The sequence below is a fragment of the Macaca nemestrina genome, unplaced genomic scaffold (assembly GCF_043159975.1).
Source record: "Macaca nemestrina isolate mMacNem1 unplaced genomic scaffold, mMacNem.hap1 Scaffold_55, whole genome shotgun sequence".
Classification (NCBI taxonomy): Eukaryota; Metazoa; Chordata; class Mammalia; order Primates; family Cercopithecidae; genus Macaca; species Macaca nemestrina.
This window is the reverse complement of record NW_027257722.1, coordinates 187,144-202,671: the sequence shown is the minus strand read 5'-3', so window position 1 is coordinate 202,671 and position 15,528 is coordinate 187,144. Positions and strand designations below refer to the sequence as shown.

The window sequence follows — 15,528 nt, the reverse complement described above, 5'->3', positions numbered from 1 at the left end:
GTGAAGTGGGGGCTGTCTCATGGGTCTGAGACCTTGACCTGTGCGGTCTGCCCTAATTTCAGACCTGAATTCAGTTGTAGAATACACAGTTGGTGTCCAGAGAGGGTGAGAGAAACCGCACACTTGGTGTTAGAAGAGGTGGAATAGGTCATAGGGCCTTCCGTGTCACAGAGGGCGGCCTCATTTGTATTTGTTTCGCCTGTCGTTTATTAATGTGAGAGTACTTTATTCTTTGAAAGGCTTAGAATTAAGAATAGAATAAAAGAAATCAGCTTCATAGAATCCACACTTCTTGGTTTTTAGAAACAATTTGTTTCTAGTTTGCATTTTAAGTAATTGTAATATTTAATATCACAAATGTATTACATTGTAATTATAACTATTTTAAATATTACATATTACAATATTTAAGAGAATCTAGGTGTTTGAGCTTCCTGGATCTCTGGTTTGGTGTCTGGCATTAATCTGAGGAAATTCAGCTATTACTGTTACAAATAGTTCTTCTGTTCCTCTTTCTTCCCCCTTGTATTACCGTTATGCATATTTTATGCCTCTGTGGAAGTCCCATAGTGCTTGGATACTCTGTTCTTTTTTGCTTTTCAGTTCTGGAGGTTGGAGTTGGGTATTTCCCTTTCCCCCAGGTCAGAAGGCTCTGATAAAATCCCACCAGGTGAGTCTCCACTTAACTAGCTTCTCTGGAAGGTAGACCTAGTGAAGAGTGCACCCACATATTGAAAAATGATTCTTATTCTCTTTCCCCTGTAGTATGTATGAGGGGATTTTTCTCTCATATTTACACTTCGAGAACCTGGTTGAGCTTCTGATGATACAATTCACAAAAAGCATGAGACCCATAGGCACAGGCCTCCTGGAGGTTTTAACTCTCAGACGTGGCCACAGCTCACTGCAGCAATTTGTCAATTCCAGTTCAGGCTTTCCAATCCCAGCTTTGGTTCCTTGGAGCATTGTGCTCCAGTGTATGGTGATTCATCTGCTTTACCTGTCCAGCCAATCTACAGACAGTGGCTTGCCGGTAACCTCACTTCTCTTGCAGGTTTAAGAACTGCTGATTTTTCAGGTTGCTCAGATTTTTACCTGTGAGGAAGGAGTGACAATTCTCAAGATTATCATGTACGGAACCTGAAATTCCCCAACTCCATTATAGTGAAAAGTGTTTGCCCTTCCTCTGGCTCAAGAATTAAAACGTTTTCATTCTCTGACACGTTGTACTTTGATTCCCTAAATATTTATAATTATAGATTTAAAAACTCAGTTTTCTGCTGTATCAGACATCTAGACTGGCACTTTCCAACAGAATTGAGAGTCCTGTTATAGAACTTGAAACCTTCCTTGTAGCCTCATATAAATATATAAACTAGTATATTTTTAACTCAAAATGCTCATACTATACTTTCAATAAGAAATACAAATAGGCCAGATGCGGTGGCTCAAGTCTGTAATCCCAGCACTTTGGGAGGCCGAGGCGGGTGGATCACGAGATCAGGAGATCGAGACCATCCTGGGTAACACGGTGAAACCCCATCTCTACTAAAAATACAAAAAGTTAGCCAGGCGTTGTGGCGGGTGCATGTAATCCCAGCTACTTGGGAAGCTGAGGCAGGAGAATAACATGAACGCGGGAGGCGGAGTTTGCAGTGAGCCAAGATCACGCCACTGCACTCCAGCCTGGGCGACAGAGCAAGACTCCGTCTCAAAAAAAAAAAAAAACAAAAACAAAAAAATATATATATATATATAAAATATACATATATACACAAATACAGTATTTTCTATTTTTTATAGTAACTAGCATGTCTTTCACACAGCAAATCCACTTCAGACCGGGCGCACTTCATGTGCTCAGCTGCCGCATGTGGTGAGTGACAGAGACCACCCTGCATGTGTGTGCGCTATTTTACTGCCTTTTTCTTGACCACAGACTCTACCTCCTGTTTCTCTGTGTATGCAGTGATGATTTGCTGAATATTACACATTGTGGGTAACTTGTTGAGCACACTCAGGATCCCTAACCTTCCTCTGAAGCTTTGCAGCTCCTGTTTTAGCAGCTAGCACAGGCACTGCTGGGTCATCGTGACATGGGCAGGCTTGGTTGGATTCGCTGTTGGTGTGAATCTGTGGAGAGCTCCAATCCTGCACCCACTCCAATCTCCCCCTCCTGGACCTGGTAGGAGGGCCATGCTCCGCCCACACCTGAGCTCTCGGTGCCACGATCTGCAGGTGTACTCCAGAGGACAAGTGTACTGTGGGTGCGTCTCATTCATTCTCCTGCCCTTGCCCTCAGGTTCTGGCTGGCACAGCTGTGGTCACAGACTAAAAACAGCCACCTCATTCGTTTTGTGCAGCTTTACAGTTGTTTGTGGCAGATGTGTGACTTCAGTCCCTGTTCCCTCATCATGGCTAGAACAAGTTTTGGCAAATTATTCCTATATCTTTACATGTGAAAACTAAAGGAAAGTTTCACCCATAGAATATTAGTGTTGCCACAATCCTAATGAGAGTTTCTCCAGAAACTACGAGCCAGGTCAGCAGCCAGTCATTTCATAGAAGATAAACTTCAAGAACATTCTCTGAAGGGCAATGAAACTGAGTAAGATCTAACCACTGTTACCAGCAACCAAGAAAACTAGGTAAGAAAATGCAGCTAAGATTTGGACCTAGTAACTACGGTAATAAACATGCAAACTATCGCTAAGCACAAAATAGGCTGGGAGTAAAAAAATTTTATGATATTGACATTTATGATTTTACAAAACTGCCCCATGTGATACCAAGAGGACTCCTGATGAAAATTTACAAAGGATGCTTTATGGTTTATATAAAAATGTTAGTCAAATAAATCCAAACATTTCACAAAAATAACATTTCAAATATTCTTTTATATTTTGCAGACAATTAAGTTATCCATCATGCATGACCCAGTAACATTTCTCAGCGGTTGGATTCAATACGAGAAATAAGCAAATAACCGCAATGCTTCTTTCATTTCAAAGTCATTTCTCTTATAACAAGTGGTCAAGAAAAATGCCTGTTGCCTTACATACTGGTTAATGCCAAAAATTTGGTTTAAAATATTTCAAGTGGGTTATCCTTTTACGTCCATGTTGTTAGTTACACAAAGAACACATACAAATGCATTTTTTTCCATAAGTTTTTGCAAATTATAAACTAAAGAAACAGGATTAAGCATTTTATTTTTTGAGATAGGGTCTAGCTCTGTTGCCCAGGCTGGAGTGCAGTGGCACGATCATGGCTCCCTGCAGCCTCAACCTCCCCCAGCCCAGGTGATTCTCCCATCCCAGCCTCCCAAGCAGCTGGGACCACAGGCACACACCACCATTCCCGGCTGATTTCTGTATGTTTTGTAGGGATGGGCTTTGGAATGTTGCCCAGGCTAGTCTCAAATGCTGGGAACTCAAGCAATCTGCCTGCCTTGGCTTCCCAAACTGCTGAGGTTAGAGGCATGAGCCACCATGCCTGGCCTAATCATTTCTAAAGAGTCTGTATTTATTATCGAGATGGGGGTCTTGTTCTGTTGCCCCAGCTGGAGTGCAGTGGTGCCATCTCAGCTGACAGCAACCTCTGCCTCCTGGGCTCAAGTGATTCTCCCACCTCAGCCTCCCAAGTAGCTGGGACTACAGGTGCACACCACCAGGCTCAGCTAATTTTTTGTACTTTTGGTGAAGACAAGGTGTACAAAAGGCATTTCTGTACATTTTGCCATGTTGTCCAGGCTGACCTTGAACCCTTGGGCTCAAGCCATACACCTGCCCTGGGTTCCCAAATTACTGGAGTTATAGGCATGAGCTATCGTGCCCAGCCCTTCATTATGTGCTGTGGCTTAATATTAAAATAAGGAAAGGGAGGAGCCCAAGGGAGCACGTTGGCAGAAAGGGCTCCCTTGTCAACAACTTGCTAGCACGGCATTCACTCCCTTGCCTGGCTGGCACTGCGTTCTTTACATGAAGAACAAGTCATGTGTCAATGAAAAACAAAAACAACATAGGAACACCCTGTCTCTACAAACACTTAAAAATTAGTTGGGTGTGGTGGCGAGCACCTGGGGTCCCAGCTGCCTGAGGTTGAAGTGGAAGGACCGCATGAGCCCAGGTGGTCACAGCTGCAGTGAGCCAAGAGCTGCCATCATGATGCTGAATTCCAACCTTGGTGACAGAGCAAGACCTTGTCTCAAAACAAAAACCCAAAGTGATGCACTCTAAGTTCTGTCCTTTAAATTCCAGTACCTTCGTTTGTAAAGGTATGTAAAGGTGAAACTCAGGAGCTGCTTGCAGTCATGTGGACATACACTTGACCTCAGCTCTGATCTGAGGCACGTTCTTCTGTCTCACTGCTTGCCAAGACTAAGCTAAACGTCAGAAGTAAAAATACTCCCCCAAATGTTGTATATGTAGCTTCAACGTGGAATGTGAGGCGATTCAGGTCCTTTGAAAGACAAGCTTGCAACAACGGCATGAATAATGTTGGAATCAAAATCACAGAAACTAAACACCAAATAGCATAGGTTCAATCCGTGTCTCTAACAAGTATCTGGATAACTAAACTTTCTGCTTTACTTGGGTGTGAAGATCATGTAATGTAGTTTATAATTATTTGGGCAGAGAAAATGGAGAATTAGCGTAGCTATGTAAAATTCAAGATTAAAGAAAAGCAGTATTATATAGCAGAAATATAAATTGGCTATTACCTTCAGTAATTTAGATCAGGGGTTGGCAGGTCCGTGCACCAAATCTGGTCCGTTGTTCTTGTAAATAAAGTTTTCTGGGTACACAGCCATACGCATTTGCTATCGCCCATGGCAGAGGGCAGAGTTGAGTGGTTGTGAGAGACCTTATGGCCTGCAGGAACTAAAATACTAGCTGGCACCTTGCAGGCAAAGTTTATGACCTGATTCGGGTAGCTGCCTAAACTGTCCAATTCGCTTGTTCTAAAACAATCCAACAATACAGCACACTTATCTGAAGATTTGAGAACACGCATGCACCAGCCTAATCAGAAGAAAAGTCCAATTCCACCCGGAGGGTTACGAACTCTTCCCTTTTCCCTACAAGGAATTAAATGAATAAAACTGTGTGAGATTTTACTGGTATGTATCGTATGTATGAATCTTGATGAAAACTTAAAAATGTGTATTTATACAGATACATAATGTTACTTTTCATACACTGTTTTCGGACTTCTGGTTCACAAAATCTGCATTTCTGCACCATGACTTTGAAGGCAGAAACCCGACTACTGGGCTAGTGGTCAATTCTGAGGCACCCAGCGTGTTCAGGAGGCAGCGTCGGGGAGCGTGTCCCTTACCTGGAGGGGTGTAGGCGTCCATGGAGGTCTGCACGACCAGGGACCTGCGTTTGGAAGGCATAGGCACCGCCATCTTCTGCTCTTTGTGTCTGGCCAGAGCCGCCTGGACAGCTTCCGTGTGGACGTCTGAAACGCAGAGAGCTCAGTCAGTGCTCAGCTGAGGTCCCAGAGGCCAAGCTGCACCCTCCTCTCTGTCCCCGCAGCACGGTTCATCCACCTTCTGAAACTCACCAACAGATGGGTGGGTGAGGAAAGAAAATCAGTGTTTACAGTTCCAGTAAAGACATTAAAATTTATTCACAGACTTTTTTCATTTTAATACTTTAGAATCCATATCCGCAAGCAAACACTGGGTGTAAACTGCACTGAGATTTTTCTTTTTAGGGTGAATGAACCTTGATCTTTGGAGATTCTTTGTAGGTCACACGTTTGAGCCTCCAAATCCTTTCACTGTACCGTTGAGAGGCGTGTGCACGCCTCGCACCCCAACTCACACAGCCACGGTCGCAGCTCAGCTCAACACCGGCCATGGGCCAGGACTGTGTTGGCTATGGATATGGTTTGGCTGTGTCCCCACCCAAATCTCAACTTGAATTCTACATCCCAGAATCCCCACATGTGTCGTGGGAGGGACTTAGGGAGAGGTAACTGAATCACTGGGTCCCGTCTTTCCTGTGCTATTCTCGTGATAGTGAATAAGTCTCATGAGATCTGATGGCTTATCGGGGTTTCCGCTTTTGCTTCTACCTCGTTTTCTCTTGCTGCTGACATGTAAGAAGTGCCTTTCGCCTCCCACCATGATTCTGAGGCCTCCCCAGCCATGCGGAACTGCAACGCCAACTAAATCTTTTTCTTCCCAGTTTCGGGTATGTCTTTATCAGCAGCATGGAAATGGACTAAAACAACCATTAAGACATTTTTGTGGCTATTAACCCATTACATTAATTCCACACATTCACTGAATGCCTTCTCTGTAAGTCCCTATGGGCTGGGGTCGCAGTGGTGATAAGGCAGACAGTCTCATGGCATCTCACGCAGGCCACTTGTTAAGGGATGAGACAAGTGATAGATGGACTAGAGAATTAAAGCAGAGACAGATGCAGCAGCAACTCCAAACTGTGAAGCCAGGGAAGAACCCTCTTAACACAGAATCAGAACAACAGGAATGAAACATACCAGCTGTCAAGACGAGAATCTTCGAGACACAGGCAAAAATCCGCTCAAAGGCCCTAAACTGTCAGTGAGAACGGTGTTAGCAGAATAAAACCACCACCACCAAAAATGGCCAGCGTGAGTGAAGACGGGTTGGGGCAGTTTTCTCTGAAGCTGCGAGAATGATCCCACTGAAAGGGAATCGGACATGGCTTTCTGGCTTAAACCCCCCAAGCTGCCACCTAAGACAGGACCCAGACCCTCAGCATCATGCCCACGAGCAACTCATCACACTGCTTGGTCTTGGTCAGCCTTTGTGCACACTTCTCTCCCTAACTAGATAAAGAGCCTGGTCATCTGGCCACTATTTCTAATTCCCAGGTCAAAAACCACTATGTGACTGACTTGGCTCATGGCCGAAAACTGAAGGGATCAGTGAGGTGACAGTCCACTCACTTGCACAAATCGCTTTTTGTTTTGCATATTCTCCGTTTTAAACTTTTTGGATGTAATTTCAAAGACACAGAAAATCTGCAAGACCAGCGTAGCGAATTCCCACATAACTTACCAGGCTCAACTTAGGCCCAACTGCTCCTATCTTACATCACTGCTTTCCCCCCTCGCCCATGAATTTTCTAAGTCAAATGAAAATAAATTTCAGATACTATGTCCCTCCATACCTAAATGTTTCAATGTATTTCCTAAACACAAGGATATGCTCTCACATTCACTTTCCTCAAGATCCGGAAATTTAACTGTCATATACAAAGTTCACTTTCAAATGCTGTCAACTGTCTCCATAATTTTCTTACTTTGTCTTCCTCTTTTACGATCCAATCCAGGATGATGAATTGATTTGTCATGTGATTTTTACCCGTCCAGCATCCAAGTTTCTCAGGTTTTGTGTTTCTTGAAATTGGAAATGTGAAAGAATACAGGTCAGTTATTTCACAGCTTGTCCTTTATTTTGGTATCTTCCGGACTAGACTCAGGAGTATGCATTTTAGCCGGGACACCGCAGAAGTCTGTCCTGTGTGACAATGTTAACATCGGCAACTCAGTGAAGGTGGTGCCTAAGTGCCTCCAAAGCAAAGATGCTACTTCTCGCGTTGAAATTAAGATTTGGGAGGAGACACCCTGACACTATGTGCATATTCTGTTTTCCATGAATTCTCCACTACTAGTTTTAGCAGCCACAGATTTCCTGTCATTCCTTCTAAATCATTAGATCTTCCATATTCACTGAAAAATAATTATTTTATCTTTCAGCATTCATTTACATATGTCCATATGTACTCATGGAGTCTGGCTTCGTGGGTTATGATTCATAGTTACAATGGTTTGTTCTGTTGCTCAACTGGTCCCAGATTTGACACCGGATTCCCCAGCCCTTAGGCCAGGGCTCCTTCTAGTGAAGAACGGTGTTTAGAAGCTAAGAGTGGGCACCGGGTGCTGCTGGGCATTGCCGGCAAGTAGAACACACACACGCATGTACACGCATGTGCACCCACACCCATCCACAGGCACTTCTGTCCCTGTCTACATCTGTCGGGAGCCACCAGCTTATACTTGCACCCCCTGCTGCAACCTAATCCCACGTGATCCATTCCAGGCTTTGGCCTTTTCTTATTTCTACCTCTTACCAAGAAAGAAACCTGGCACCTGCAGCACTCAATATATTCACTGATTTATTAAGCTTATTTGCTTAAGCCTGGAGATAAAGAAATGCTTTCAGAATTGCTATCTAATACCACGGTGAAAAATCTATCGAGTTCAGTGCTCATTTGTAATTATTTTTTCATTGTTTTTTTGGAAGGTAGGGAGTACAAAGTATACACAGTGAAATGTTCAGATCTTGAGTTCACTTGGCGCATTTCGATAAATGGAAATCTATTACCCTAATCAAATCTTTTGCATCAAAGTTCCCACAAGTCCCCTCCCAGTCAATCCCAGCCCTCAAGAGACAGCCACTGTTCATTCTCGAGGAGTGTTCTTGGCGCTCTTCCGTCACCCGAGACTCGCATAGATTCTCCATTGTCACATGGACTCCACGGCGTGGTGTTCACTCTCTGCTCAGTTCAAGGCTCCTGGAACTCATCCCCGTTGTCTGTTTTGGTTTCAGCATTTTGTACGTTTTTCCTGATGGGAACTAGGACAATGTATGAATATATCAGAATTTGCTCATGTTTCTCCAGATGAGAGAGATTTATGTTGTTTCCCGTTCTTGGCTATGACAATTTACTCTGGAGATAATGTGCATTCTTTTACAAGGACACACATTTTCTGCTCTCCTTGGTGAACGTCTACAGCATACCTGCTGGGCCATATGGTAAGTGTACACATTTTAAAGAAACTGCCACAGTTTGCAGAAGTGGCTGTGCCGTTTTAAGTATCCTTCCGTCTGAGATCCAGTCTGTCATATCTTCACCAACACCTGCTACTGTCCTCCCTTCTCCACTCTTGTGAAGGGGAACCTCGTGGGTTTAAGTTGTACTTACCCAATGACTCCCTGGGTGAGCACCTCTCATGGGCCACTGGGCATCTGTATACATCTGTTGCGAAGAGTCCATCTTGCATGCTTGCAAAATTCACATCATTTCTGGTTGGTTGTACATTTCCTAAAATGTTCTAAATAAGGCCCTGTATCTTCTGTACATCAAGCATCTCCCTGCTTCCAAGTCTTTATGCCTCTTAGTTCTCCTGACTCACTTCACAGACGAGGGACCCCGTGCGCACCATGCGAACCTGAAGCACGGAGAATGGCCATGCTCCCGACACCCCTGACTGTGGGCAGAGCTTCCCGGCTGCCACCACCGAGGAGGGGGTACAGCTCTTGTTTCTCAAGAGTGGCCTTTATCAAACGGAGAAAGTTCCCTTCTGTTCCTGATGTGATAGGAAATTCGTATAAGGACTATTAAATTTCAACAGATGTTTTCCAGTGTCTACCGAGAGGATAAAATAAATGGGTTTTCTGCTTTATTTTTTGTTAATGTGGTGAATTACATTGATTTTTGAATGATGAGCCAAATGTGCAATGCAAAACTACAGATCATGAGAACAAACTCTAAGTGTTCATGGTATTCTTATCCCTTTTACATATTTCTGGGTTTGATTTAGTAAGAATTTGTTCAAAGCTTTGGCATCTGTATGTCAATAAGAGTGAAAGGTGTGAGATTTTGCCTCGCATGCCAACTAACAAAGGGAGCCAACACCAGCCCAATGCACTGACGGAGCCGGCACATTTCCGGGCCAGAAACAAAGGGCTTGTCACACACAGTGGGGCAGCAGGACCCACTCACCCCTGTCGATATTCAGGATCACACAATGGGGCAGCGGGACCCACTCGCCCCCGTCAACACTCAGCAACGTCCTGTATCCCTGTACAACGACAAGATGTTATTTAGGCAAAACAAAATTAACGATCATGTAAAGAACTGCTTACATTTTTCTCTTCTGAGAAAATTTGTTTTTAGCAACCATGGCTCTCAAGGCACTCACTTGCACATTATACATAACACTGCTTGTGGCCAAAGTCATGGTACCTTCCTATTCTTAAATAATTTACCAAGAGTTCTGAAACGTGAGTATTTTAAAGAGAAAAGAGGTATGTGGCTTACCCCAGGCTAAGGAGTGAGTTAGTTGGACAATTCTTGTGAAATATGTGCTTTTTCTAATTAGAAAATCTGAGAACAAGGTATCAGTGTGAGTCTGTTATCTCCATGAAGGAGTGAAATGGATGCTGGGAAATTGAAGGAGCTTCAGAACGGGAATCTCACAACCTCAAATGGGGAGACCAGCAATTGGGAAAGCAGTCACTCTGATTCATGGAGTTTTCAGAGATTCACGTCCACTCCGTCCTGCATTTGAGCGACTTTTCTTCTTGTGATGTGGACCCGATAGAAGAGAGGTCCCACGTAGACATTCGGCATTTGTGAGGGTCTGGCACCGTGACTCACTTCTACAGATTTAACATGTTTGTGTATAAATTACAGTGGCTCAACTCTATAAAAACTGATAGCAGTTATGGATCAATTCCCTCATTTCTCACTTGGGCCACACTTCCTGTTTCTGCAAGAACATATCGCTTGGCTAGAAGACACGATGTTGACATTGAAAGGAAAAAGGACCTTGTATAAAAATGATGTAGAGAATTCTTCTCAAAGGCCACTGGGACACACACTGTGTTGGTGACTAGCTGTCTACCAGCGTGGCAGCGAGAGAGACAGAGCTCCACTCATGAGCAGTCACGGCTCCAGTGACCCACACCAAGACCCCCAGGGTGATGAAAGGCCAACCAGCAGCCTTGGAACGGACACTTCCCTCCTGAAATAGCTTCCCGAAACACAACAAACAGTGATAATTGCAGGCATTTCTATGACTGGGAAGCAAGAAACCCTCCCAGTCCTGTTCCTTCTACACCACATCCAGAACAGGCGTACACCCGGTGTAGAAAGCTCCCAAGGCCTGAACAGATCATTCGATTCTAATTCAGACTGACCTAATCTCTGCAGTGCAGTCCTACAAACAGACTTTCAAAGAGTTACCAAACCACTACCTCAAACCTCATGCTTTCTCTGCTTCGAAAGAGGACATGCGGCTCGGTTTATACAGCCACCAGAACACACACAGGGTATTATCTTATTGCCCTTCAGTGCCAAGAAGAATCCTGTGGTCTCTCACGGTAAAAACAAAACCACAACCACCACAACCCAGCTTTTCAAGTTGCAGGGAGTTTTACAGCCTCTTTCTATGTCGTCTTCCTTTTTGCCCCAAACTGGATATTCTTTTTACTTTCTCCTTATTTCCTGAATATAATTTGATCAATATAATCAAAGTGCTTGTGTTAGAAGCAACTTTACTTAAAAAGAATGGAAAGAACTACATCAAAATATTAAGAGTAGCCATTTCAGGATGACAAGAGAACAATATATTGTTTTTGCTCATTCTTTTCAACATTTGCAAAGTTTTTTGCCTTGAGTGCAGTCACTTTTGCCATCAGAGGTTACAGTGCTTGATGGAATGAGGCCATGAAGCACACACACCACCGAGTTTCTAACACAGAGCAATCTGAGGAAGGATAGAGACACAGGAAAGGTTCTTTTTAAAGCAATGCAGGCGTTTTTTCCATAAAGGCAAAAGACATTCTTAAAAATGTTTGCACCATACACAAGTCTGCTAAATTTAGTCAAAAAACAGAGAAAACAGTAACAGAAGAACACTTTAGCCCACAAGGAGACCAGCACACCCAGCTCGAGACCACTCCAGATGAGGAGTGGAGAGTGGTTTCCTCACATCTGACCCACAGGATTGGGTAACACGAGCAGGAGGGAAACATGGGGACCACAGAGTTGTCAGACTGTGGACTGCACAGCAAGAGACAGCAACACAAACTAGCGGAGTAATTAACTATTGTAAAAAGAGGTCCACATTCTATTTTAACCTGAAATCAGTGGCACGGGGACCACCACACCACCCTGCAGTTGCCTCCTCCCTCCCCCACACACAGCAGCCTCCTGGGACAACATCCTACTTCCAACTTGCAGTTGCCTCCCGTGCCACCCCCCCACAGTGGCCCCCTACAACATCATCCTACTTCCACCCTGCAGCTGCCTCCCATCCCCAACACACAGCAGCCTCCTGGGACAACCTCCTACTTGCTGCCCACAGCCTGGAGACCCCAAAGCATGGAGGAGCTTAGCGAACCACACAACATTCCCCCTTCACACCTGGGAAGTCAGCCCCTCACTGAAGTGGGTCCTGCGCCCACCAGCTGTGCACGATCAGAGGTGTGAGGTTATGGACCTGGTCACCAACTGTGCAGAGAGGCGTCAGGTCATGGACCTGGTCATCCGTTGTGCACGATCAGAGGTATGCAAGGTTCCAGACCTGGTCACCCACTATGCACAATCAGAGGTGTGAGGTGATGGACCCGGTCACCCGCTGTGTACGAATAGAGGTGTGTGTGGTTAGTGACCTGGTCACCAGCTCTGCACAATCAGAGCCACGCGAGGTTACAGACCTAGTCACCAGCTGCACCCAATCAGAAGCTTTTGAGATTAGGGACCTGGTCACCTGCTGTGCACAGAAGTGTGAGGTTATGGACCTCGTCACCCGCTGTGCATGATCAGAGGTGTGCGAGGGTTAGGGACCTGGTTACCTGCTGTGTCCAATCAGAGCCAGGCAAGGTTACAGACCTAGTCACCACCTGCGCCCAATCAGAAGCTTTTGAGGTTACGGACCTGGTCACCCACTGTGTGGGATCAGAGGTGTGCCAGGTTAGGGACCATGTGCGTAGTGATAGACCTGATCAGCAGCCAAGACACCTGACGTTTCCAGTGTCATCCCGGCTTCTTTCAAAACTGGAAAAGTCTTCAGATATTTCCCAAAAGCTTGTCCATCTTTGAAAACGATATGCGTGTGCACAGGTGATACCGATGACTGAAGATTGAAGGTTAGAGCATTCCAGCCCCATGCCCATGTCCCATCCCATCGGTGAAAACTTGAGCACAAACATCTCCCTCTCTGAAGCTCCCTGAACCCGGTGGCAGGCCTGGGACTCAAGGTCCAGTGTCCTGTCAGTTACACTGAACAAAATGTAATTCAACACTGGCCATGGGCCCTATGCTTTAAAAACCGCATAGAAACCTCCCAAAGAACTACAATCTATGAAAGCTTTCATGGCTAGTATTTTAGGACGACTGACCAATCTTGACCTAAATCAAAGCCGACACTGCCCAAATTAACTCTGACCCCAACTTCGTGCAAAGGCAGCCATCCCCTGGCCGTCGGTGTGACCAGCAGCCTGGGCACAGACAGGACCAGCGCCAGTCCCTCCCTGCACCTTAAACGGGCTTCTGAGCTGCTGTCCATGATCAGTGATGGTGATGCCCAGAGCAGTTTTCCAGGAAAGCAGTAAACCTTTCAGGTCCTCACCTCACGAGGATGGCCATGTATAAATCAACCACCTTTGTTACTGCCCTGCCATTCTCAAAGAGGGGATGGGTTAAACTTCTTCCTCCTCCACATGCCCAACACAAGGTACATCTGCCCCAGCACGAGGCTCATCTACTTAATCCCGGGAAACACACAACCCACAATCAGAGGCCGTTCACAATCAGAGGTCGCGCACAATCAGAGACCACACACAATCAGAGGCTGCACTGAGACCACACACAGAGACCACACACAGAGACCCACACAATCAGAGGCCACAAAGAGGCCAGAGGCCACAATCAGAGACTATACACAGTCAGAGGCTGTGCACAAGCAGACGCCACGCACAATCTCTGCAACCTCAACAGAAACTGTTTCTGATCATTCACCTGAGGCCACCAAGTTTAAATGAGAGGCCCAGGTTTTAAAAGACACAAGGAGTTCTCTGAAGGCAGACTCCGTGCATTCCACCATCAGCACCATTTGTGCCTGTCACGGTCAGGAAGAACCACAACCACGTCTCGGTGCCCTTGCAGTGCAGGGCGCTGCGTTTCTCCCCCTTTCCAAACCCGCGGCGGCTCCTGGCGACCCAGCGCCTCTGCTCAGCCAGGCGCCCCCAAGACCTTCCTCCCTCACCTCACAGGGGAGCTCCCGCAGCCGGGCTATCTGGCTCATCACTCCGATTCAGTCACTTACACCCTCATTCCAGGCTGAAAATCTCTTCTGAAAATATCCAAATCTTACCCACGTCAGGCTCCATCTTTTCCCCAGAGCTCCTCACCCCCTCCAGAGCAGCAGCCCTGGTGCCCGTGCAGCCGGGGCCTGGGGGCGGATCCGTGGGCTCAGAGCACCCAGCCCCTCAGCCCCTCTGTGTGTCCCCTTACTCCCTGCTCCCTGGCGTTAATGCCCTCCATCCTCTATTTCCTGATAGGCAAAAGAGGGTTAATTCTAAGAGTGCTAACCGAACTCGATCACTTAACACCGCGACCGGCCCAGAATACCCCTTGATCAATGACAGGTATTGCTGCGCTGTTACCATTGCGCTGGGTCCAGGTTTCCTGTGAGCCCTTTAGGCTCTTTGCCGTAAAGGCCACTCAATGGTCCTGTCCAAGCCTGTCTGTGGCAGATGGACAGGTGAGTGGCCGATGCACACGTGTGATGCTGAATGGGATCGTGCAAAGCTGGCCCCGCGTATTTTGGTCAACCTAATAAAAAAGGAGCCCATGCTTGCTTGCTGCCGCCCTGCGGCGTCCAGAAGGAGCCGCTTAAAGGCAACTGCGCCACACCTACCTTCTTGGAAGGAGACGGCAAGACCAGATTGGCTGGAGCTGGGAAGTTGTGCCCTACAGATCAGGGCTGCGTGACCCAGGGAAGGCATCACTCGAAATGCCTGCTGGAAGGCGGCCAATCCGACCCGACCGTCCACCTCCAGGGTCAGCCATGGGGCTCCTCTTGATGTGTCATCCTGATCACCCCTCACAGAGGAAATGAGCCTTTGACTTCAGCCTGTCCTAGGTGCAACACCAACTCCCACCTCCCACGTCCTGAACCAGCCTGTTCCGGGGATTGCTGTGGACATAGAGGAGCAGGCCCAAGACATCTAGTGGCATTTCCTGGCAAGGACACTCACCATGCTTGACCATAAAACTCGGGTCAACTGGTTTTTCGGAGGGACTGTAATTTACTTGTGGCACGCATGGATACTGATTGACCCAGGGAGGGGCACGGAGGAGGCTGAAGGAAAACCCATGGTGACTGCGCCAGGCATTCCCGCACACACCGACATCTTCAGACTCGGGCGGCGTCCTAGTCTCACAATCAAACGGAAGCCCAGAGAAACTATGGAGCTTGCCCAAGACCAGCAACAAATATGTGGACAGCTGGCATTCAACTAAGTCCTTTCCTGGATCCATCCGCGCTTCTCCCCGCCCCCACTCCCACCACCCTGCCATGGCGCCCGATAGACACAGCAGGTCTGAACATCTGGCACCCCAAATGCAGAGTAGGGAGCAGAACCGGTTTCTCCAGTGAGAACTCACATGCAGCCCACTCCCCTTCTTGCCGAATGCCTTCGGACTCTGTGCGGTAAGGTCTGCAGATGTG

General features: G+C 46.5%; 1 protein-coding gene and 1 long non-coding RNA gene across 9 annotated transcripts in view; one reads left to right on the top strand and one right to left on the bottom strand.

Moving 5' to 3' along the window:
- Positions 1 to 15,528, top strand: part of LOC139361509 (disco-interacting protein 2 homolog C-like) — a 258,761-nt gene that overhangs the window by 206,199 nt on the left and 37,034 nt on the right. The window lies entirely within an intron of this gene.
- LOC139361511 (uncharacterized) lies at positions 664 to 7,035 on the bottom strand. The gene is made up of 3 exons (XR_011619067.1): positions 5,341 to 7,035; positions 4,724 to 5,080; positions 664 to 1,095 (listed from the first exon to the last, which is right to left on the bottom strand). It is a non-coding gene; the product is annotated as an uncharacterized lncRNA (long non-coding RNA).